General features: G+C 40.1%; 1 protein-coding gene and 1 pseudogene across 6 annotated transcripts in view; both read right to left on the bottom strand.

Annotated features, from left to right (window-relative positions):
• RPS6KC1 (ribosomal protein S6 kinase C1) overlaps positions 1 to 26,818 on the bottom strand; it is a 216,641-nt gene that overhangs the window by 52,680 nt on the left and 137,143 nt on the right. The gene's annotated exons all lie outside the window — the stretch shown is intronic.
• Positions 10,314 to 11,060, bottom strand: LOC142437375 (transcription factor Spi-C pseudogene; annotated as a pseudogene).

Raw genomic sequence — 26,818 nt, 5'->3', positions numbered from 1 at the left:
ACTTACTGTACCATTAAGTAGTGTACACCTGACTGATAAAACTAAACTTGTCTTGGCAGCTTTACAGGAGTTAGTACTGTTACCCTTTTTTAGAAAAAAAGCGTTTTGAATGACAAACTTGCTTTCCTCCCCTAATACCATACAATGATAATCAGATGTTATTTACATATACTGCTAAGAATTCATTTTTTATTTTGTATTTTTATGGTATTCAAATTGCGTTTTTACTGCCTAATTTCTCATTTTAAATCTCATGCTCGTAAAGTAGCTCTCACAAAAATTCAACTAGCAGAAAATGAGGAGGACGATTAGGCAACTTTTCAGACCAACACTTCTTCCTAATGAAGCTTTTCTCTGGCACCAGAACGCTGGTAAATTCCATGCACCATGGCCGAGCAACTCCAGAGCAAAAGGACATTCTCATCTACTCCTCAAAAGGACCTCGTCTCAACAGAGAAAAATGTAGACTGCGTTGAGCTTACAAGATCTCCATCTATCAGAAGTTTCAGCATGAAGAGCATCGACATGATAGACTGTGTAGAGGCACGTAAGACCAGAAAACCAGTCTGTTCTTGGTGATCGTGCTCACAAAGGTGCTTTCACTGATGACGGACAGAAGCATGAAGGGTAAAATTAAATCACTCCAGTGTAAAGATATTTTTGTCTCCTGTGCTCAATGATCTACTAGTAGAGAAAGGGGTAAAAGCTACCCCTCCCTATGATCTAGGCGGAACAAAACATATTCGATGGCAAACCACTCAGTATTTTATTTGTGGCAGAAGAAGTTCCAGTAACTCAAAGTCTATCGCACATGTTTACGCAGGCAGCTGCAGCTTTGCAAAGAATCCCGATTTCAGTTATCCAAGGAGCTGATCTGTCTTAAACTGTAGGGAAAGTAGGGCAGGCCAAGGAAAGGAAGAACAAAATCAGAAAGCATAACTAACATCTAAAATTAAATTGGCAAATAACCACTTTATAAGAAAATAGCTAATATTAGGTTTCTTTAAAAGCCCAGGCATCGGCCAAGGTTTCAGTATGCTAATATTTTAATTAAAGGATACTTCTGCAGTGAAAGCCCTTTCATATGCACTACTGATTCTTCATCAAACGCTAACTTCCCAACTTAACACCACTAGAGCTGGTGGCAGCCTGAAGGTCTACCATCTGCTGCTACCCAAAGTCACTGTGGCCACCTTCAGAACATATGCATCAAAGCCCCAAGATGAGAGACTGAAGAAATACTGCCTAAGTCAGCACACGGGAATGACGAGCCCAGAGGCAGGCAATAGGCAAGCTACCAGAAAATACAGAATACCACCAACCATCAGTCACCTCAGAGCACTCTACACCCAAGGTCACCGGGGACTCCGGTGAATGAACAAAAAGACAAGAAAACATTACCCCTAATGAAACTGACTTAAGTCATTAAGTGTTCATTTTTCTTCAGAAGAAAAATGAGGTCTGGGAATATTTAAAATCACCTGTAATTTTATTCAAAATAAGCACGTGATGAGTAAAATGAAATGTAAAAATTAAACATGTTTTTCCTCAATAATAATAAAGGTACACAAAATTTAAGTAAAAAAATAAGACACACTGTTTTGTACCTTTTAATTCACAATCCACAAATCTCAAGGAAAATGTACTGTGGCAAAATTTTACAAAAGCCACAAAATCTCACTTAAAAATCCTGATTTCTGGCTACTTAAAAATATGCCATTTAAGATAATGATTACATTTGCTATATATATAAACAAAATACTGTGATGTCTTTTAAATTATTAAAATCGGAATTTCAAGGACCTGCTTTACTAAATTTTATTTTATCATACGGGCATAGAGTCACCTTAAAAGGAATTTACTGCTATGGCATTTTTCTTGTGCTTCATCTTTGATTTTTAGTATTTTAAATGTCACTCAAATATATAATGTTTTGGAAAGTAATATTACTTCTTGATTTTTAAGGAAGCAAGAGGTAAATTCAGTCTGTACTATAGCTCATATTAATTCAAATTTTTGGCTCCTCAAAATTTTCTTGGGTATTAGTTAAAAATGAATTTAGAACTAGGTCATTATTATTCACATCCCTAAGAACTATCATAATATATCCTATTTGTCCTGTCTTTTATTTAATATAGTCATAACCTGTTGAATACAACTATCCATGGGTTTTCATAACCAAATAAGTATTGTAATGTGAGGATATGCACCATGTGAATTCAATTTATACCTCTGTATCCTTATTTTCAATAATAATCATGGTAATTTTTCAAAGGCTCCAAGTTTATTGTAATCATAAACAAAAATATACAAATGCAACCAAAATAGCTTTATCTTTAAAGATAAGTTATGAGTCACAGAAATAAGAAAAAAATTAAAAACTACCATAGATACTTGAGTATAAGCAGACCTGAATATAAGCCTAGGCACCTAATTTTACCACAAAAAAACGGCATTAAAAATGTGCTGGAAAACCCAGCCTATACACGAGTATATATGGTCAGTATATTTTGGTGGTGCTGAAACAGACTTACAAATCCGGTTTGTTCAAAATTTAAGGCAGTCCAGTGGGCACTGAAATATGGCTGGCAAAATCTGTTTTCTTTGACAGAGTAATATCAGGTAGAGAAAAGATAAAAAGAACTTTTAAAATGCTTCTTCAATTTCCATTTAAAAGTCACTTGGCTAAATCCCTGGATTATATGCATCTTTAAGCAAAAAATGACTCCTGCCCTAGAGCACTGCAAAATGCATATTATTCTCCAGACAATAATTGAGGGTGTAATTATTTCAACCACAAGCACAAACTATAAAATTCCTTATATTCTTATCAGCTAAATGTCAATGAGTGTGGGCCATTCCTCAATGATGTTTCATACGAGTTTGTGAGGTTAATGATTTGGTGAACAATAAAGCCATCAAAGAATGTCTTTTATATATGAACAAAGAGTTTTACTTTACACCATTTTTTCAAATCCTAGACCTATACATTTATTACTTCATAAACTGTTTCCAGAAGACCTGGTGTGTCTTTGTAAGTAACGAAACTGAACAAAAACATAGCAGAAAGCACAATATATAAGGCAGATAAATTAGGTTTAAAACAGAATTGCTACAAAGCTAAGAAAAACAAACCACTTAGAAAGCTCTTTCCCCATCCACCTGCTCTCAAAGCTGCATCTCTCTCCATCTTTGTGATTCTCAGTTTGATTGCTTGTGTTGTTTTTGTGAAGCAACTTGCTCAAGGCCACCAAGAGATTATGCTAAACAGAGGTTAAAACTGTGAAGTTCTGGGTTTATAAGCCTAAATTTAGCTCATTCCATAATGGACCCATTTACTCTATCTCTTTAGTTTAAATTCTGAAGTTTACTTTTGATAATGACTTAACATTGTTAAATTTAAATGAAAATTAATTCAATTAAAAGTATAATTAGCCAATTGTATTTTGCTTTGGCCTTGCATAAAAACAACTTATGTGTTTGGCATAACCAAACTGGCTGGCCCACATCCACATTGTTGTTTTGTTGTTGGATGATGCCAGTGAGCCGGTTCTGACCCACAGAGACCCTATGCACAACAGAATGGGTCACTGCCGGGTCCTGAGCCATCCCCACAATCATTTCTGTCCTTGAGTCCACTGTTCGAGCCCCGATGTTGATCTATCCATCTCCTTGAAGGCCATCCTCTCCTTCTCAGCCCCTTTACTCTACCTACCATGATGACCTTCTCCAGGGACTGCTCTCTCCTGACACCATGCCCAGTGCTTGTGAGTCTCATCACTCATGCCTCCAAGAAGCACCTGATGACACTTCTTCCAAGAGAACAGCCACATTAGAAACCGTTTTACTTAGGACTCCATTTTCACTCAGTCTCACTGCTGCTTTAACTTGGAGCTAGACTAAACAAGGGTAGGGGTCAGGAACGTGGAACAAAAGCTTTGTAAGATATCTGTCAAGAATGCTTACACAGTTTGCATTACGAAGTTGATGTTCAGAAAGATGGTGGGCATGTGACCACACCTCCCCTTTCATTTCAGATGTGGCTTATGTTTTGGCTTCTCAGAATTCCTCTACAATAGAGAGAACTTGTTTACAGGTCTGCTGTGATGGGATGCCCCCAGTTTTTGATAACTAGTAAGGCAGCATCATATCTTCTTTTGCCTTGGAAAATCTTCACTTACTGGGAGGGATTCTTCAGAAACTTCTCCAGAACGCAATAATCCTGCACTATCTTCTCTAAGTTTTGGCTCGGACTCGAAACCAAAAATTCCCCCACTGCACTACATGAAGGCACACCTCTCCCGCCATGCCTCAGAGTACTGTGTATCCTTAGAAGATGCTGCCAGATTTGTAAGTTGCGTTATTCCCCAATAAACCTCTCTGCTTTATCTTGGTAGAATCTTGAACTTTTGTTTTCTACTATTTCTGGTGTCAGAAATGTGTGGTTTGAAGGTAAAGTGCGTGCAGAGGCCACCATGGACTTGCCAATCCAGCCTCAGGCACCAGCTGAGCCATTTTGGGTTCTCTGCTGAGCGAGCCCTTAGGAGTGATGACCTCTCTATATCAAGCTCCACTTTCTTTGTTTTACTGGGGGTACATTTTACTGGGATGTTTTACACATTATGTAGCCTTTTTATAATTTACATTGTTCAGTCACTCATGACAAAGAAATCTCAGATCCTCCTGAGCCTCAAAACTTTGAGCACAGAATGAGCACTTTAAATAAGTCTGTCTGACACTTGAAAGAGACCGTGCCAGACGAAGCCAGTAGAAAGGATGAGCATTAGCATGACCACTGGCCAGAAGACAAGTTCCTCTACCAAACAAGTATGCGTTGATAAAGCAAAACACAGTCTCATGGCAAATCCCTCCTCACTAGCATTTTATTTTCCTCTCAGAAACCAAAAGCGCTAACGTCTGAATCTTTTACTGTTCTAGAAAATGAGAAATGCCCTATCAAAGGGCATAGCGTTCTCTTTGGGGACCTTATCAGGTATACGGACAAGCACTATGATTCTACTTGTACCAGTGCTTGCCATAACAGTCCCAAGGGCTATTTAAAAAGGCACGTAACTATATTACAGTTCCTTGGAATTATCTAAGTTCTTTTTCTTGCACAGCAAGTTAGAAAAGAAAAGATTCCGAATTAAATATTCTCAATGAGACATCTATTTTAACTGCACCTAAAAACATATATAAGACAGCAATACACCAAACTTGCTTCTCTGCAGGGGAGTGGTTCTAAGTTAACTAAACAAATTCTGGCGCCACAGTGGCAGATTGCTGCTGTTCTACCAAGTCCCCAGTGGAACAGCATTCTCTACTCTGCGCCCTTCGCCGTCTTCCCACACTCCTGAAGCACTCCTCGGACTCCTTTCTTTCCTGAAGGACAAAATATCAGTTGTCTAAACAAACTGTGACTGCTGTTCCCGAAATGCCTCGCACAGTAAAATACCCAGATGAACCAGTCAAGCTTCCACAAGGCACCTTTCCCCCAAGTCAGAAGGTTTCACTCTAGTCAAGAAAGGCCCCAACCCTTGTGACGACCTTCCAAACTTACAGCAGAATCTGGGATACGAACAAACGCCTGTGAACATGGACGGTCAAGTTAGAATTACAGCAACTAAAAACTATGTTCATAGAACTGGGAGAAGCCCAATTATGAATGAAAGAGGCTAATTGGAGACATCGAGAAAGATATTCTACAATACAATCGAGTGTGTGAACATTAAATAATTAGGATAAACAAAAGCTATATCGAAACTGCTGTTGGATGCAATCCTTAATGGCATTTTCCTGAAAAACAGAATGGGCAAAATTCCAAAGCTGTATCAAGAAAAGGATGGAAATGTTTATAACTATAAGCAACCAAAACAAACAAACTCACTGCCATCGAATTAATTCCAATTCACAGTAGCCCTGTACAGATTAGTTAACGAAAGTTTTTACTGAGCACTCTGGTTTGGAACTCACTGAAACTGGGGCTGAATGCTTTCAATTTCGTGGTTTAGATGGCTTGCATCCAGAGCAATCTAAAGTAATCAAATGCCACCAATTTCACTGGAAAACAGTTCCCATTAATGAACTGACTCGTCTATCCTTTAAACTAGCTCAAACTTTAGAACAGAAAAAGCAAAATAAATACAATAAATGGATGGCTGGACAATTACAATAACCACAGATGCAACCAACAAAACCTCAGCTCAATTTAAAGCAGTCCACAGCGGACAGCTCTCATTCGGTAAAAAAGCTACCTGGCAATAAGAGCAACGGGCGCTACAAACTAAAGGACCTGAACCAAAGAAAGGAAACCTCTCAGCCAGACAGACATCCGCTCACGCGTGTGCACGAGGGAGCGCTGGGAAATCAGCAGGACCTGTCCCACGGTGCTATTAAGTTCTCATGGAGGAACTGCTTTTGGTATTAATAGAAAAGCTTATAATTTTCTATCTGATATTAGAACCACCTTGCCTTCTATTGACCCAATTTTCTTACAAAAAACCTGCCCAGAAGTAGAAAAAAACCTCTACTGTGAGTCTTACACCAGGAACGTGTCAACTCAGTCGAACCCTGTCTCTATATCAATTGGCTCTGAAGAAGACTGACTTCACCTCTTCTTATTTAGTCTTAATACTCTTATTAATTCATCAGGTCAAGACCTTTTACCCATTGAAATCATTTACAGTTCATGGAAAAGGGAGAAATATTACTGAACTTTCCTGCTGTCCCAGAAACCCTTAATGAAGTATTTGAAATACTGAGAATTTGAATCAAAGGTGAAAAGAATGTTTACTATTTGCAAGAATTATTCATGCACAGAAATCATGTAATTTCTTCTAACCCAGTTCCGTCCATCCTTTTCCCTCCTAGTCATTCCTGTAAAGCTAAGGGTCACACATACTGATGTGGGGCAAGGCTTACAGGAACCCATCAAGATCCAAATACCGGCAAACACATCTAAGCCACTGCCAAAAATTTCTCAGTATCTCCTCAAACAAGAGTGAAAGGACAAGATCTCGTTGTTCAGGAATTTATGAAAGATTAATTGCTACCTGCAGCAGCCCTTTTAATACCCCCGTAGTGCCTGGTAAGAAACTAAAGATTGGAGGTTTATTTAGGATTTGCAGGCTCCCAATCTAATCACTATTCCTAGATTTCCTGTGGTCTGAAATTCTTACGTACTCCTTTCTACTGTTCTCCTGGATGCTACCTATTTGACTGAATTGATCTTTATAGCACTTTTGTGAGTGTTCTTGCACACCTTACAAGCAAGCCAAAATTTATTTGCCTTTACCTGGGAGAATCACCAATTTACTTGGACAGTAACGTGCTGATGATTGAATGGATCTCTTGTTTATTTATCAAATCTCCATGCTGACTTAAAACTTGCGCAATTTAAGAATGTAGCTAAACAGTTACCATATGTTGATGATTTAGTAATATGCTCAAACTCTCAACAAGTCTGTACTGTTGAAAGCGGAATATTTTTTTAAATGTGTGGCCACTGGGGGGCATAAAGTTTCTAAAGAAAAATGGTAGTTATCTCAATCTTCACTGAATATAAGGGGGCTTAAAAAAATTCATAGGAAATGGAATGAAAAGGTAATGAATTTTTTCCCACCAAATCTTTAAAGACCCCTCCTATCTAATACTCATAATTTCTGCAGACGGTATTTCTTTGCACCCCAAACAAAAGGAAGGCATTTTCGCTTTCTCTATCCCTAGAACTAAAAAACAATGGTATGGTTTCTAGGGTTTTGTGACTACTAGAGAACTGGGATTCTTCAAAAAAATCATATCATTGTGAATGAGGGGAAGTGTGGAGTGGGGACTCAAAGCCCATCTGTAGGCAACTGGACACAACCTAACAGAAGGGTCACGGGAAGGAGACGAGTTAGTCAGGGTGCAGTGCAGCAATGATGAAACATACGACTTTCCTCTAGTTCTTAACTGCTTCCCCCCCCCTCCACTATCATGATCCCAATTCTACCTTACGAATCCAGCTAGACCAGAGGATGTACACTGGTACAGATAGGAACTGGAAACGCAGGGAATCTAAGACAGATGATCCCTCCAGGACAAGTGGTGAGAGTGGTGATATCGGGAGGGTGGAAGGAGAGTAGGATAGAGAAGGGGAACCGATTATAAGGATCTACTTATGACCTCCTCCCTGGGGGATGGAAAACAGAAAAGTGGGTGAAGGGATATGATAAAATAATTATTTATAAATTATCAAGGGTTCATGAAGGAGGGGGGAAAATGAGGAGCTGATGTCAGGGGCTTAAGTGGAGAGCAAATGTTTTGAGGATAAGGGCAACGAATGTACAAATGTGCTTTACACAATAGATGAATGTATGGATTGCAATAAGAGTTGTATGAGCCCCCAATAAAATGATTTTTTAAAAAAGGAACTGGGATTCTTAATTTCAATATTTTTACTAGCCTAATCCCTATAAATATCTGAAAGCCTCCCAACCAGCTTCTATACAAATTGCACGGGAAGCTGCAACCAAACTAAACTTCTTGTACAAGCAACCATGCTTGTACCATAATTCCTAACTATCAACAAGATTTTTTTCCTGTTCCTAAATTACATTTCTAGGTTTACTGATGAACATAATCTTAGTGGACTAACTTTAGAAAAACTCTTAAACCACCACCAGTTGGCTAAGAATGAAGAGATTAAGATAAGGAGGGGATAAAAACAAATTTTGATTACTAAATTATTGACAGGGCATCATCAAAGACCTGTGCACCCCAGCTATCACATCTCTATGGTGCCAGCCAGCCATAAAAGTTCCTAAGTCAACCAAGGGCTGGTGGGGACAATTGTTTGAGGCTGCTGAGCATGTGGCCTCTCACTGCTCAGTTTGTTCCTACCCAAACCCAGGCAAACCTTTTAAAGTTTCATCTCAGAATGATCCATTAATTCTCAGATCTATCCTAACATAATTGCTTGGATAGCAATTCGTTTTTATACAATTTCCTTCAAATGACTATAAATTTGTATTATTTATTACTTGTTGATTTTCACACTGGGCAAAAGACTTTCCTAATCATTGTAACACTGAATCTTTGTAGGTAAGGAACTTCTTGCAAATATAATTCCCACTTGGTAAGTACCAACAATTCTTTGCAATGGCATGGGAACTTACTTTACTTGACGTTATTAAGGACATTGATACTGAGGTTTTTTGTGCCAACTCAGCACCCATATGAAGATATGGGTGGGGTTTAGCCTGTCAATCAGGTCAGTTTGATGACCTCATTTGAAGGTGCCACTGAAATAAATGGCTCCCTGGAGGTGCGTCTTTTTCTCTCTCGGCTTCACCTTCCTGTTGGAGAGCCACATGGCTGAGACCTGCCAGAGCCTGTGATGTTTCCTCTGCCACTGGGTAAACAAGATTCTGTAGCCACCAGCCTATGATCTCCCTGCATGATGCAACATTGCATGAGGCTGCGTGAGTCTGAAGAGAGGTTTATGAACTAGTGTAAGACTTAAGGACTTTATCTGGATGGGCTGGGATGTCTTCTTAATATGCTATCACTTCTTGATATAAAGCTTTCTCTTATACATATGAAGGGGCACCCCAAAATAGACTGCAATTTTTTCCCTCCCAAAGCTATATATTTCAATATATTTTAGGTCATTTTATTGAGGGCTCTTATAGTATTTACAACAATCCATACATCAATTGTATCAAGAATATTTGAATGTATGTTTTTTTTGTTTTGTTTTGTTTTTGGAGATAGGACAATAAAACTTTTAATACTCATTACCTCAAGCAGAACTATGCGTCTTGGACAAGACGTGCCATACCAAAGCAAAGAGCTTAAAAGCAAAGAAAAATAGAAAATATATGGTGGTCTGAAATTGCCAATTCCTGGGCACCTTCAAATTAGGAAACTTGAACCATAGTCCAATGACCTCCAAATCCATAAGCTTGGGATCATCATCTGCTCCTCTAAGTCCCAGGGGGATGTCAGTTCCTTTAATCTGCCATAGGTGTGTGTTTAAGGTAAATCCAGTTTACTTAGAGGGGTTTCCAAATGAACCCTCATGTTGTGATCTAGAAGGATGTTGTGTGCCGCAGAGGAACAGAGTCTAAAGTCCCCGCTGTCTGCAGCATGCTGCTGGGCCACCGAGGAAGGTGGTCGTGTTTCCACCAATGTTAGTAAAGGCTGGATGCTGTTTCGGCAAAGATGGCGACAGGTAACTGACTGTTTTCTTCTCTTCAGTATTTGTCTTAAAGGAAGACTCCTAGCTGGTAGAAGCTTCTGGTGCCAGGAAGCCATTAAACACGTGGGTATGGCTAACAATCAGGCTCACTTAGCTCATGGTAGTTGGCACATGGATGGTTATAGTTTGCATTCCAATGATTTAAACCGAGATATTCTTGTTCAGGTTGGACGCACGGTGAGTAGAAGACCTCTTTTCCCAAGAAATAAGAGGGAGAAAGTCTTTGGAGAATGGCCTCGCTGAACTGGTAAGTTAGTTTTCTCCGGATTTTGATGATTTCCCCAGTTCTTCCATAATTCCGCAATGCCCTGGCCATTTTCTGGTAAGTCATGGTCTTCCGGTTGCCTTTCCTTTCCCCCCAAAGTTCTGCAAGTCTCTCTTTGTTTTTTGACACAAACTGAAAGATGCCCTTGCTTCTATCTACCCACTGAATACAAGAAGCCATCTCCGGGTTACACAGGGATTCAAGAAGGTATTCAAACAGCCGAAGCTTCTTTCGGCCTTTTCCGACCTTTTGCTGGAGAGAGGCAGGTTGCGTTAGCTGGTTTTCAGCGATATTCTGCAGTGATGGATGCATATTTGTTTCCACACAGTAGTCTGCAACATTATTGATGATGGTTTTCCAGGTACAGGCAGGCTCCTCCGCCGGTAGCACTCCAAAGCAGCTGGGGCTCCCTCGGACCTGAGCGCAGTGGTTGATGAAAGCCAGGTAATTTTTGTAGTCTGGAGAGTACTGGAGGTTGCCTGTTGAATGTTGCCTCAACACATCAAAAGCATCTTCAAATGCTTGCCCCAGCTTGTCTTGTTCACTACACGCCATGTTTGATTAATAAATTGGGTGATTCTGCTCATGGGCCTGCTACCTTGCGTCTAAAAGGGCCAGATGCCAGGAATCTCGGCTTTCCCGGAGATCTGAACGTATGTTAAGATCATTATTTTCTAAACATTTATTTTCTATTTGAGCCCTTGGTATCAGCTCCTCTTTTTTTTATTTTTTTAAATCATTTTATTGGGGGTTCGTACAACTCTTATCACTATCCATACATACATTCGTGTCAAACACATTTGTACATTTGTTGCCATCATCATTCTCAATAATTTGCTGTCTACTTGAACCCTTGGTACCAGCTCATTTTCGTCCTTCCTCCATGTACCCTCCCTCACGAAGCCTTAATAATTTATAAATTATTATTTTGTCATGTCTTATACTGTCTGATATCTCCCTTCACTCACTTTTTTGTTGTCCATCCCCCAGGAAGGGGTTATATGTAGATCCTTGTGATAAGTTCCCCCTTTCTACCCCACCTTCCCCTTCCCCTCCTGGTAGCACTACTCTCATTATTGGTCCTGAGGGGTTTATCTGTCCTGGATTCCCTGTGTTTCTAGTTCTTATCTGTAGCAGTGTACATCCTGTGGTCTAGTCAGATTTGTAAGGTAGAATTGGGATCATGATAGTAGGGGGAGGAAGCATTAAAGGACCAGAGGAAAGTTGTATGTTTCATCGTTGCTATACTGCACCCTGACTGGCTGATCTCCTCCCTGCAACCTTTCTGTATGGTGATGTCCAGTGGCCAACAGATGGGCTTTGGGTGTCCACTTACACTCCCCCTCATTCACAATGATGATTTTTTGTTCTTTGATGCCTGATACCTGATCCCAATGACACCTTGTGATCACACAGGCTGGCGTGCTTCTTCCATGTGAGCTTTGCAGTTTCTCAGCTAGATAGCTACTTGTTTATCTTCAAGCCTTGAAGACCAACATGCTATATCTTTTGATAGCTGGGCACCATCAGCTTTCTTCATCACATTTTCTTATATACCCGCTTTTTCTTCAGTGATAGAACAAAGTGTTCTTGTTTATTTGCTACCTTAATACTAAACCTATAAATATATGCATATAGATGTGTTGCCCCATTGTCATATATAAATGTTTATATGTACATGCCTATATTTAGACCTCTATAAATACCCTTTGCCTCTTAGTTATTTCCTCTATTTCCTTTTACTTTCCTTCTGTCCCACAATCATGGTCAGCCTTCATTTGGGTTTCAGTAATTCCTCTCAGTTACATTGCCCTTGATCAAGCCCTACCAGGCACCCTACACCCTCCTCGCCATCAATTTTGAATCACTTTTGTTCCCTTGTCCCTGGGTTTGTTAATACCCACTTCCTTTCTTCTAATTCCCCCACTCCCATGTCCCCCCCGCCCCCCGGAACTGTCGGGCCCACTGTTTTCTCCACCAGATTGTTTATCCTATCTTATCTTGATAGACCTGCAGAGATTATAATATGCACAAATAACAAGACAGCGCAAAACAAAGCAACCAAAGAAAACAAAACAATGGCCAAAAAAAAAAGGAAAAGTCTGTGAATAGGTCAAGGTCTGTTTGTAAGGAGTGTTTTCCAGTCAAATCTGATGGGGTGTCACGCCCTGGCCCCAAAGTCTATTTTTGGAATTCCCTTGGGGCTTCCTTGCTCTGCTCCCCTTGCTGTTCTGTTGCACACCCTTAGTGTTTTGCCTCAGTGTGGTGTGGTCAGATTGGGCGCAATTCCCGCATTCTCTCTCCAGTATTATCCCCCATAGTGCTATGGGTCAGTGAGGGATGTTGTATCTCATAGTGAGACTGGCCATATGGTCTTCTCTGTGCACTGGCTGCTCTGAGCAGGGAGATCATCCTCAAGGCTTGGTGGGCCAGGATGCGCTGCACTCTCCCTTCCTCCTCTTCATTTGCTCCTGTGCGCTCTGATCAGACATGTCCCTTGCCCTGAGCTGTAGTGTCAGTGCTGTCCTCTGAAGTGAATTCTTTTGGGGGGAGGGGAGACTGTCCACGTAGTTAGGATTGGGGCCATATTTCAATATGTTTACAAACAACTATCACCTTCAAAATACTCTCCATTACACTTAATACATTTGTCAAATATGTGATCCTATTCTTGCAAACATTTTTCAAACTCATCTGTTTGGATGGCTGACAGCACCTCCCTCATTTTCTCCTTCACCTCTTCTATGTTGTCAAATAATTGTCCGTCTTCATTCGCAGAAACAAAAAATAGTTACACAGAGCAAGGTCAGGTGAGTAAGGTGCGTGGGGCAACAGAAGCATGCTGTTTTTTGCCAAAAACTAGTGCACTGAGATGGCTGCGTGAGCAGGTGCACTGTTGTGGTGGCAAAACCAATCCCGTCTGGCAAAAATCAGGCCTTTTTTGTCACACAGTTATGCAATCTTTTCAGAACCTCTAATTTAAAAGCTTGATTAACAGTCTGACCCGGTGGAACAATCTAAAAATGTACTATGCCCCAAACATAAAAAAAAAAACAAATGAGCATCGTCTTGATCTTTGATTTCACTTGGTGAGTTGTTTCGGGGGGCGGGGGAGGAGTGATGATGGCGCTTTCCACTGGCTTGACTGATGTTTGGTTTGGAGGTCATAAGAATAGCACCATGTCTCATCACCAGTAATGACCTTGGAAAAAACATCTGAGTTGCTTTGGAGCTGTTCTTTCAAAACACAGCATGTTTCCACTCAATACTCTTTTTTTCCTAGTCAGTCAGAACCTAAGGAGCAAATTTTGCAGCGACCCATCTCATTCCCAAATCTTCCATTACAATTCACTAAACCAAGCTCCCAGATAGTCCAGATAACTTCCCCGTGTCCTCAATGGTCTGTAGTTGGTCTTGAGACACAAATGCACGAATTTTGTCAACATTCTCATCCATTAGGGGAGTTGATGGATGTCCAGAATGAGATTTGTCATCAATCGATGTTTCACCTTTTTTGAAATGAGAAAACCACAGTACACTTGAGGTTTTCCCATAGTGCTGTCCTTGTAAGCTGTGTTCAACATCACAACAGTTTCTGCAGCATATTTCCCAAGTAGGAAACAAAATTTCACAGCTGTACTCTGTTCTCTTAAATTGGTCATCACAAAAAAAGGAGATTCCAGTGAAACTGCTTTTACAGCGAAATTCACTGACTACACAGAACCTTCCCAGGCAAAGCCACTGGGTGCACTAACTCCAAGTGAGTTGTTCAATGCTCACCTAACGGGAAAAATGCGTACTACAAAAGTTACACCCAGCAGTGTTTTCCATTTTTTGTGGGGTACCCCCTTGTATATGAGTGTCTCTGGATTTGTTTCTCTACTCAACCTGGCTTAACACGGGACAGATGTACAATTTTTCCTATTTTTCAAAGGTTTCGTTGTTCTTATCATCCCCAATCTTATGGTCTCGAAAAAAACTAATGCCATAAAAAATGGAATTAGCTAGGCTTTCTGGGTCTTTACCTTGGATCAATGTCCTTCATTTGGCCCTCCTGAACGTAAAATCAACTCCATTCAGACCTCACAGACAAACCGCACATAGGATTACAACCCCAAAATACTTGCTGCCATTGAGTGGATTCCAATTCATAGTGACCCTATAGAACCGGAACACCGTACCTGTGGGTTTCTGAGACTGTAGCTATTTACAAGAGTGGAAAACCTCATCTGTCTCCCTACATAGGTCTATGGTCCTCCCTTATTTTCTAACTTGTACTAATCCTAATTCGATTGTGCATGAACTATCAAAATATCTTCAAAATCTTTACTTCAACACATTCTAATGAATATTCCTGAGTAGTGAACCATCAGGATCCAGCACTTCATACATCACTTAACATTACAAAGCAATAACTTAAAAAGATTTCCTAGAGCTTCACTGGAAATAACGGCACTCAGTCCTCCTTAGCAACCCACGTGCCGCCAAATACTAAGGAATTCAAACTTGAAAGTTTGGTATATTTGTCTCAAGGAGAACAAGAACCCCTTCATAGACTTTTTTTAGCCCTTTGGAGAACTGAAAATCACTTTGAAATACCCAAGTGGCCGGAATTTGACAGTGTCTAAGGTAGATGGCTAGTCCAAAGTCCACTTAACAAGAGTCCATGAATCTTGCTGAATTTTGTGGTTTCGGCTTTATAACAGCAGCTATTTTGACGCTATAAGCCTTACTGTACACCTGTGGGCTTACTTCCTAATCGTTTGCTCATTATGAAAGCCAGCTAAGTGTTATTCTTCTCCTGCTAACAGTTTTTTATAATGCTTGGAGACAGAAAATGCATTTATTAATTCATTGAACCATTATCTAGTGTTAGTAATTTGACCGAATGTTGGGTCTATCATCTGTGATCTGTACATGAAAATTCATATCCACTAGCATCCTCTATATTAAATTACAGCCTTATGCCTTATGCTACTTTGAACTTTAACCTCACCTTTAAGTGAGCCATATGTGTTAGCCATATGGTATTTCCCTGGACTGTAGAACCAGCTTCCGTTACCTTGCTTTAAACCAACGCAAATGGTCAACAAGAACTTTTCTGTAACCCCCCAGAATCCTTTTGATTATCAAAGTGAATTACTCTAGTCCTCATGATGTACCCCTTATATTTTGGAAATATGTCTCTGATTCAAATTTAATAATATGTCTGTGAGGACACAAGGTCATTTGTACTGAGGAGAGGAACTGGTTAAATTGTTATATTTTTACCATATCCTTTAATGGAAAATTAGCTTGAAAAGTGCCCTCCCGAAGCAATATTACCCAAAAAGTGTCTAAGTGGTGCCCCTTAAGGATATGTTTTTAAATGGAAGGTCAAGTTATCTTTCAGTAAAAAAGCCAACTCTGAATGACCACACCTAGGCCTGGCCATTGCCTAGAGCAGTGGTTCTCAACCTTCCTAGTACGCGACCCTTTTACACAATTCGTCATGTGGTGGTGACCCCCCAACCATGAAATTATTTTCGTTGCTACTTCATCGCTGTAATTTTGCTACTGTTATGAATAGGGCGGCCCTGTGAAAGGGTTGTTCGACCCCCAGAGGGCTGGCGACCCACCGGTTGAAAACTGCTGGCCTAGATGGTTGCAGTAAGGCAGCTTGATGTGCCTAGGCATGTTAGGAATTCCTTTAGTTGACCATATCTACATGAAAAATATAGGCTGCACAAGTGATTTCAAAATGTTTTACATGCATAAGAAGAGAGCTTAAAGAAAACCCTGTAACTGATAGACCTGAGGTGGGCTTCTCTTATGCACTTGTACTTACATACAATATACTACAACTTGAAAAATCTATCATAATGTATCTGCCATTGTGTCTCAAATTGCCTGTCATATTGCTATTGAAATGGCCAACAATCTTTAGAATCCCTTATCAAAGCAGTACTGGACAATATACTAACTTGATTTCCTTTTAGCGAACAGAGAAGAGAATGTCCTTGTTGCTAATACCTCCTACTGTTCCTAGTCAAATATCTCTGGGGAAGTAGAACAAGGCATTACAAAGATTTTTCAGAAGGCTACTTTGTTGTGTTTAATATCTGCTATGAGAATTGTTTTCTCCTTTCTAAAAAAAATCATTTTATTGAGGGCTCTTACAGCTGTCTTAACATTCCATACATCCATTGTGTCAAGCACATTTGTACATTTGTTGCCATCATCATTCTCAAAACATTTGCTTTCTACTTGAGCCCTTAGTATCAGCTCATTTCCCCCTCTCCCCTCACAAACCCTTGATAATTTATAATTATTATTTTGTCATGTCTTATACTGTCCGACATACCCCTTCACCCACTTTTCTGTTGTCCTTCCCCCAGGGAAGGGTTTATATGTAGATCCTTATGATCGGTTCCCCCTTTCTACTGCACTTCCCTTCACCCTCCTGGTATCGCCACTCTCACCACTGGTCCTGAGGGGTTTATCTGTCCTGGATTCTCAGTGTTTCCAGCTCTTATCTGTACCAGTGTACATCCTCCGGTCTAGCCGGATTTGTAAGGCAGAATTGGGATCATGACAGTGGAGGGAGGAAGCATTGTTGCTACACTGCACCCTGACTGCCTCATCTCCTCCCGACGACCCTTCTGTAAGTTGCCTACAGATGGGCTTTGGGTCCCCACTCCACACTCCCCCTCATTCACAGTGATATGAGGTTTTGTTATTTGATGCCGGATTGTTTTCCCCTTCTTTTCTCCTCCTTCCTCCTTCCGCTTCATTATCTTCATTCTCCTCTTCCTCCTCCTCCTGTTTGTAAAGCTTGGTAGCTAGTTCTCAACTGAACTCATTTATGATAAGCCAGAATGTCTACCTTAGCTGTTGTCATAATTATTGTATATATAATTAAATGTGCGGTGAAACACTTATCTAAGATATTAAACCTTCTCACTATGCACAGGATTATGGATTTAGAAGAAACCAAATTTTTGGAGAAGACTCCTTTCACACCCTGCACCCCAGGGGTACCTACCCACTTTGGGAAACACTGTGCTGGTCTCATGCCTGACCCTAGTAGGAGTACAATAAACGCTTGTTCAGTCGGTGAGTGATAAAAATGAAAGTACGCACAGAAAAATGGTAAGGGAGCAGGTGACTTAGAGTAAGAAAATCATAATGGTACTGTTGTTGTTAGGTGCCACTGAGGTGCTTCCAGCTCACAGCGCCCCTTCGAACAACAAGAAACACCACCAGGTCCTGTGCCATCCACACACTGGTTTCTCTTTGAGCCCATTGTTGTAGTCACTGTCTGAATCCATCTTTTTCAACACCCCTCTACTTTACCAGGTATGGTCTTTCTCAAGGGACCGATCTCTCCAGATAACATGTCCCAAGTACGTGAGATGAAGTCTCACCATCCTTGCCTCTAAGCAGAATTTTGGTTGTACTTCTTCTAAGACAACTTGACGGCTCTTTTGGCAGTCCAGGGTGCTTTTCAATATTCTTCACCAGCGCCATAATACAAATGCATCCATTCTTCTTCACTTCTCAGTTAATGTCCAACTTTCATAAACATATGAAGCTACTAAAATATCATGGCATGCGTCAGGTGCGCCTCCGTCCTCAGAGGGTTTTTTAATTGCTGTTAGGTGCCATCAACTCAGTTCTACCTCTTATAGGACCTATGTACAAACGTGCCCAGTTCTCAGTCACTGTGGCAGCTATTGTGTCAACTCAGTCCATTTCACCAAGGGTCTTCCTCTTTTACACTCTCCCTCTACGTTAGCAAGCTTGATGGCTTTCCCCACCAACTCGTCTCTCCTGCTCGCCAGTGCACAGTACATGGAGAATTCTGACTGTTCTTGTAAGGCAGGTTTGTTCACCCTTCTGGCGGTCCAGGGCACACCTTCAGTATTATTTGCCAACACCATAAATTAAAAAGACATCAGTTCTTCAGGCTTGCATGCAATCTTAAGCAGGTGAAATGTCATGCTTTGAGTCAAAGTTCTGTGGTCCCCAAGGGATATCTTTGCTCCTTAACATTTTGAAAAGGTCTTTTGCAGCAGACTTGCCAATATGTCATCTGATTTCTTAACTGCTGCTTCCATGAGCATTGAGTGTGGATCCAAGTAAAATAAAATCCTTGACAACTTCCACCTTTTCTCTTGTTTATCAAGATACTGCTTATTGGTCCATGGAGGATTTTTGTTTTACATTGACATATACTCTACACAGAAGACATAATCCACACTTTCACCTTCATTCATGTTCCATTTCCTCTTAGCTTTCAGCAAAAGAGGCTGTGTCATCTGCCTATCACAGGTTAATAAGCCTTCCTTCCATCCTAATGCCACATTCTTCTTCATATAAAGTTGAGCCTCTTGAATACTGACTAAGCATGGTGAAAGGTTAAAACCCTGGTGCTCGCCTTTCCTGATGGTGAACCATACAGGATGCTCTTGTTCTGTTCAAAGAACCACCTGCTGGTCTGTCCACAGCTTCTACATAAGCACAGCTAAAGGTTCAGGAATTCCCATTCTTTGGATTGTTCGGAAATTGTTATGGTCCACACCATCAAATCCATTGTATATTCAATAAACACAATGAAACATCTGTCTGGTAGTCTCTGCTTTCAGCCGGGATCTATCTTACATCATAATGTTCTTTCTCATTCCACGTCCTCTTCTGAATCTAGATTGAATTTCTGGTTGCTCCTTGTCAGTGCAGTGCTTTAAATTTCTGAATTGCTTTCAGCAAAATTTTACCTACAGTGCTATTAATGACAGTTTGATAATTTTCATATTCGGTTTGATTACCTTTCTTTGGAATGGGCATAAGTGTGGTGTATTCGAGTCAGCTGGCCAGGAAACAGTCTTACAGATTTCTTGGTATAGACAAGAACCTCAACCAGGAATCCATCCATTTGCAGCACCACTTCTGTTTCTGTTTGTCATACTCTAATGGCTTGCAGTTTGCTGTGATTCTGGAAATTATAAGCCAACAAGGTCACCTATGGTGAACAGGTTTCAGCAGAGCTTCCAGGCTAAGAACAGAATAGGCAGTCTTAGGCACTGAAGACCTGATGAATAGCAACCGAACCTTGTCAGATAGAATGCTTCAAGATAAGCCTCTCAGGTCAGAAGGCACTCAAAATATGCCTGGGAAAAGCTGCCTCCTCAAAACACAATGGACTTTGATGTGCTGGACAAAGCTTCCAGAACGTTTTTTGTTGATGCAGGACCACTCAAAATCAGAAGAAACAGCTACAGTTGCCCATTAATAATTGAACTATGAAATGTACAAGACACAAATCTAGGAATATTAGAAGCTGTCAAACATGAAGGAGAATTCAAAGCAATCAATATCTTAGGCACTTGTGATACTAGACCCTGGACACAGAATACGGAAGACCAGAGAGTGAATGCATTTGAATTGTGGTGCTGGAGACGAACACTGAAAGTTCCACGGGCTGCTGAAGGACAAACCATCTGTGTTGGGAGAATTACAGTCAAAGTGCTCCTTAGAGGCAAGAACGGCCACACTTCATCTTACACACTTTGGACAAATTGTCAAGAGAGACTAGTCCCTAGAGAAAGACATCATATTGGTACAGTGGAGGGAGGTGAAAAAGAGGAAGGCCTTCAACATGATGGGTTGATGGATGCAGTGGCTACATCAATGGGCTCAGGCTCAGGAACAATTGTGAAGATGGCACAGGATGGTTCAGTGTTTCGTTCTGTTGTGCATAAGGTCGCTATGGACCGGAGCCAATTCAATGGCACTTAATAACAACAACAGTGAGCTAAAACGTGCTTGTATTGGGCATTCAGAATTGGATAATCATGTAGTCTACTATGCCAGAAATGGCAAATTGAAGAGAAATTTATCATTTAATTTTCAAGCAATAAATATAATTATTAAAGTATTGTTGCTTTTACAGTGGTACAATTTGCAAAAGTCAGTGTTGGTAAAGCAATCAATGCATGGTAGTAAGAATAAATAGGAGCATGACTCACTCATTCAATTCAGCTAAGCCCCATTAGCGACTGTAGGAATTCTGATTATAATTATTTTAATATTATTATCCATGCAGTTGTTTATATCAAGAAAGGCTCACGGGTTAAGAAAAGTAAGCTTAAGAAGCAATAATATTAAAATACAATAAGACTGTGTGATCATCGCATGAAATGCAGCTCTGCATCATGTTAAGGAGCTCTAGTTTTGGAAACAGGCCGACCTGGGTCCAAGTCCTAGCTCTTCTGTGTAGTGCATTAAATAATTCTGCATTACGTAAATATGTAAAGTGTGCTTGGCGAGTTGGATGTATGTATGGATTGTGATAAAAGCTGTAAGAGCCCCCAAGAAAATTATTTTTAAGTAATAATGTAAAGAGTTTTTTAAAGTATATGGTTCACAGATAATACATTCTATGGGTTAGACTTTTAACAAGCCAAAAGCAATCTAACATATAAAAATTGACTCACTCAAATGTGTAATAATGACCTAGTTGGCAGGATCAACCAGCTTCTCCTAAATGTCCTGTGATTTCAACATCAACCACTGCTAGGACAATAGTTGTTAGGACAAAGTCTCGAAAGAGGCACTACTTAGGATAGGCCATACTCTCACCAAACACAGGAGTTATTATATACATTTTCATAAGATCTATTTCTATCTTCTTGTAATGACTAGATTCTTTTTCTTTAATCATTTTATTAGGGGCTTGTACAATTCTTATCACAATCCATCCACCCACACATGTATTATCAAGCACATTTGTCCATTTGTTGCCCTCATCATTCTCAAAACAGTTGCTTTCTACTTGAGCCTTTGGTATCAGTTCATTTTCCCCTCCCTCTCAGCCCCCCTCCCTCATGAACCCTTGATAATTTCTAAATTATTATTTTGTCATGAATGACTAGATTCTTGGCATCAACACCAATGCTAGTGTTCTACAAACTAAACAACTGTGATGGATTACTTCATTTTAAATACATCAGCATATACAGTACTAGCTAGATTTACTATGTTATATTATATTTTTAAGCTCTAAATTATTACTAAACTATTATAAACTACTTTGATGCTAACTTATATATTGACATCATATTTTAATAGCAAAGCAGTAGAATATACCTTTTTTACATGTGTCAAGCTAGTATGTCTTTATGAGCCCTGGTGGTGTAGTGGTTAGGAGTTAGGCTGCAATCTAAAAGGTCAGCAGTTTGAAACCACCAGTGGCTTCTCAGGAGAAAGGCAGGGCTTTCTACCCCTGTAAAACAGTTACAGTCTTGTAAAATTAGAGAGCAATTTGACCCTGTCCTATAGCAGTGGTTCTCAACCTGTGGGTCGTCACCCCTTTGAGGGTCCAACGGCCCTTTCACAGGGGTTGCCTAAGACCATCGGAAAACACATATTTCCGATGGTCTTAGGAACCGAGACACCGCTCCTCTCTCAGTCTCCAGAGGGGTCCGACCACATACGAGTACCCAGCGTGAAGACTATTACCCATGCTACACCATGCTTCAAGACCAAATTTAATTTATTTGTAATTAGAAATAAATATTTAACAATGTATAATGACATACTGTTTTGTGAAGAATCACTATGCTTTAATTATGTTCAATTTGTAACAAGGGGAATACATCTTGCATATCAGATATTTACAATTCGTAACCATAGCAAAATTACAGTTATGAAGTAGCAACGAAAATAATGTTATGGTTGGGGGTCACCACAATATAAGAATCTGTATTGAAAGGTCGCAGCAAGAGGAAGGTGGAAAACCACTGTCCTATGGAGTCACTATGAGTCAACGTTGACTCAGTGACAGTGCTAACCTGTGCCTTTTGGTGGTATTTACGATGGTACTTTCTTTAGGGTACCCACAAAATAATATTGTTTGTTTGTTTGTTTTGGAAAAAATTCAGTGACCGTGTTTCATTAGTTGAAATTATAACAATAATTATAATTCTTATATACATCAAATACCTTTAACATCCTTCTATCTGTAGTTTATAATTGGAAGGCCCCCTGGTGGTTTAATGGTAGAAGTGCTGGCTGGTGACTGGAAGGTCAGCAATGAGAACCCACAGCCACTCAACAGGAGAAAACTGTAGAAATCTGCTTGAGGGGTTACATTCTGTGTTTTATATTCATTTATATACTTCAATTCTTTTGTAGAACGAACTCTGGGATATAGATATATAAGAGTTATATGGTACATAGAATAGCACAAATAAGATAAAGCTAGATTTCATTATTTATTTTTAGTCAAAATAAATGTATAGTCAGGGTAAGTTTTGCAATTAGCAAAGAGGCTCACCAATGGCTACATGTAATGTAACTATATGTGATAGTCAAAGTTTATTGTGCCAACCTGGCTAATGGACACATGTGGGATTAATTGAAGGGCAGAGAGATAAATGGTAGGCAGGCCTAGCCTTTCTGGTCTCTTGTTCTCTGTTGATTGGACCAGTGTGCAACTGCCTTAGCCAGTTCCCAGATTCAGCTGGCAAGGCTCACTTCCTGCAAGACACCCCTGAAGAGAAGCCACATGGACCTATGCAGCCCTGGGTGCTGGAGAAGTCGTATGGAGACCCCTTCCAGTGCTGCAATGCTTACATGCTCAATGATTCAGCTTTCCTCCTCAGTCAGCATCATTGCATGTGTTTTGTGAATTTGAGGAGGACTTTGTAAGTCGGTGTTGGACATATGGGCTAAAAGTCAGACTTATGGGTTTGGACTGGACTGGGTTGGGATGCTTTCTTAATGTACCCTAACCCTCTGTAATACATGAGTTTCTGTGGATTTCTCTACTCTACCCAGACTAACACACTACAGTACAAAGCAAAGTCATAAAATTGACGTGGTTACAATGTATTTACATATAGTTCTATGTCATGTTGTCATAGCCACCAGCACAATTACCATACAGAACTATCCCATCCACAAAGATCCATCTAGTTCTAGCCTCCTTTACAGTCACTGCCAACTACCCATCTGATTTCCACCTCTACCATTTGGTAATTTCAGCAGCTTATGTAAATAGAATCATACAGTTACAATGCTACTAGATGGCAAAGGATCTGATTTTTGTTTTTCCCAAAGCATAATACCCTTTATTCTTTCACAGAACAAAAGCTGTTACTCCTTGGAGTCCACCTTACCAATGTTCCCTTTTAGTATCAAGATTGTATCGCTCTGTCTAAAAGTTCTTCAACAAAGCAGACCTAGGTCATAAAGATTTTCTCTGTGTTTTCTTCTAAGTCATATGGCTTATGTTATGCAATTAAATTTATGATAAATTTTAAGTTAATTCTAATTTTGATTTCTTTAACCAGAATTTTATAGTTTATAGTATGTAAGTCTTGTGTGTGTTTTGTTAGATATATATACATATACCTAAGCAACTCAATAGTTTTAAAGTGACTGTAAATAACATTTTGTCCGTTCTCATATGTTCATTGTAAGAATAAATACAATAATTTTATATGCTGATTTTGTGTCATACAATCTTGCTGAACTCACACTGAACATGTTTTAGTAGATTCTCTACATAGACCATCATGTGACCTTCAAAGTGATAGCTGCATTTCTTTATTTCTAATCTGTATGTTTTTTCTTTCCTCTTCTGGCCTTACAGCACTATCTAGAACATTCAGTACTAGAATGAGCAGCAGTGCTCAGTCATCCTTACTTCCTGTTTTAGGGGAGAAGCACTGTCGTTTACCAGTAAGTATGATGTTAGCTGTCACTTTTTGTGGATGGATTAATGTGGTGAATTAAAAGGATTAGTTTTCAAACCCTGAATCAGTCTTGCATTCCTAAAACCCAATCTTGGTCCTGGTACATAGTTCGTTTTAGATATTTCCTATTCACAAGCAATAATAAAAAGTAATTTTCTTGTTCTACTGTCTGTCTGATCTGGGTTCCAGAAATAATACTGGTCTGATAAACTAGAAAGTGTTCTTCCTCCTTCTGTTATTTAGTCCTTTTTTAATGTCTAGATTTCTGGTCATCCTGCTTTCTTTAGAAAGAAAAATCAGCTTGTTATACTTATCGAGGACAACCATCTGGGCCTGGATATTTCATTTTAGGAGTTTTTAAGTTGTATGCTCAATTCCTTTAATAGTCATAAAACCAAAATACAGAACTCGCTGCCATAGTCAATTTCAACTCATAGCAACCCTAAAGAACAGAACTGTCACTGTGGGTTTCCAAGACTAACATTTTATCTGAGTAGAAAGTCTCATCTTTCTCCCTCAGAGCAGCTGGCTGTATCAAACTGCTGACCTTGAGGTTGCAGACCAATGTGGAACCTGCTACGCCACAAGGGCTCCTTAATAGTCATTATTAAGTTGTTCAAATGATCTATTTTAGATGTAGTAAATTGTGATAACTTACTCAGAGTGGAAACCCAAAGCCAGGGGTCTTCAAACTTTTTAATCAGAGGACCAGTTCACTGTCCCTCAGACCCATTGGAGGGCTGGACTATGGTTTAAAAAAATTATGAACAAATTCCTATGCACACTGCACATATCATATTTTGAAGTAAAAAAACAAATGAGGCAAAAACACCTGGTGGGCCGGATAAATGTCCTCGGCAGGCCGCATGTGACCTGCAGGCTGTAGTTTAAGGACCCCTGCCCAAAGCCCATCTGTAGACAACTGGACATCCCCTCACAGTAGGGTCATAAGGAAGGAACGAGTCAGTCAGGGTGCAGTATAGCACTTAAGAAACACACAACATTCCTCTAGTTCTTTAATGCCTCCCACCACCCCCATCATGCCCCCAGTTCTACCTTACAAATCTGCCAAAACTGGAGTATATACATTGGTACAGATAAGAGCTCTCAACACACAGAATCCAGGACAGATAAAACTCCTCAGAAACAGCAATGAGAGTAGAAATACCATGAGAGTAGGGGGAAGATGGAGGAAGAAGAGGAAGAAAGGGGAAACCAATCACAATAAGCGATGTATAACTGCCCTCTTGGAGCGAATAAACAGAAACGTGGGTGAAGCCCAGTCTGTGTGATCACAAGGTGCCAAAGGGATCAGTTATCAGACATCAAAGAACAAAAAATCATATCATTTTATGCTCACCTCCCCAATAAGATTGCTGAAGACAAATGGGTGCATAAGCAAAACGGTGAGGAAAGCTGATGGTACCTGGCTATCAAAAGATATAGCATCTGGGGTCTTAAAGGTTTGAAGGTAAACAAGCGGCCATCTAGCTCTGAAGCAACAAAGCCCACATAGAAGAAGCACACCAGCCTGTGCCGAAGGGATCAGGTATCAGGCATCAAAGAACAAAAAATCTTATCATTGTGAATGAGAGGGAGTGTGGAGTGGGGAACCAAAGTCCATCTGTAGGCAACTGGACAAAACCCTTACAGAAAGGTCACAGGGAGGAGACAAATCAGTCAGGGTGCAGTGTAGCAGCAATGGAACATACAACTTTCCTCCAGTTCTAAATGCTTCCTCCCTTCCCACTATCATGATCCCAATTCTACCTTACAAATCCGGCTAGACCAGAGGATGTACACTGGTACAGATAGGAACTGGAAACACAGGGAATCCAGGACAGATGATCCCTTCAGGACCAGTGCTCATAGTGGCAATACGAGGAGGGTGGAGGATGGGTGAAAGGGGGAACTGATTACAGGTATCTACATATGGCCTCCTTCCTGGGGGACAGGGAGACAGACAACAGGAGAGTGAGTAAAGTATGTATGGATTGTGATAAGAGTTGTATGAGCCCCCAATAAAAAGATTTAATAAAAAGGAAACATGGGTGACGGAAGACAGTAGACAGTGTAAGATATGAAAATAATAATAATTTATAATTTATCAAGGAGTCACAAGGGTGGGAGGGTGGGGGAGGGAAGGGAAAAAAGAACTGATACCAAAGGCTCAAGTAGAAAGAAGATGTTTGAAAATGAAGTTGGCAACATATGTACAAATGTGCTTGATAAAATTGATGTATGGATTGTAATAAGAGCTGTAAGAGCCACCAATAAAATGATTTATTAAATAACATTTTTAAAAGAATTACTCTATTTCAACTATGTATGAAGGTGCACTCCCCCCTCCCCAAAAAAGAAAAAAAACAGAATTGTGCTGGATAGAGCAGAGATTTCATAATACATATATTTCCCACTAGGCGAGCATCGATTAACTCACTGCATTAGTGCACCCAGTGGCATCACCTGGGAAGGTTCTCTCTGGTCACAGTGAATTTTTTTTTTTGTAAAATCAGTTTCGCTCAAACTTTGTTTTTTGTGATAGCCTATTTAAGAGAACAGCATACAGCTGTG

The sequence above is a fragment of the Tenrec ecaudatus genome, chromosome 1, assembly GCF_050624435.1.
Source record: "Tenrec ecaudatus isolate mTenEca1 chromosome 1, mTenEca1.hap1, whole genome shotgun sequence".
NCBI lineage: Eukaryota > Metazoa > Chordata > Mammalia > Afrosoricida > Tenrecidae > Tenrec > Tenrec ecaudatus.
This window is presented reverse-complemented; position numbering and strand designations above follow the sequence as displayed.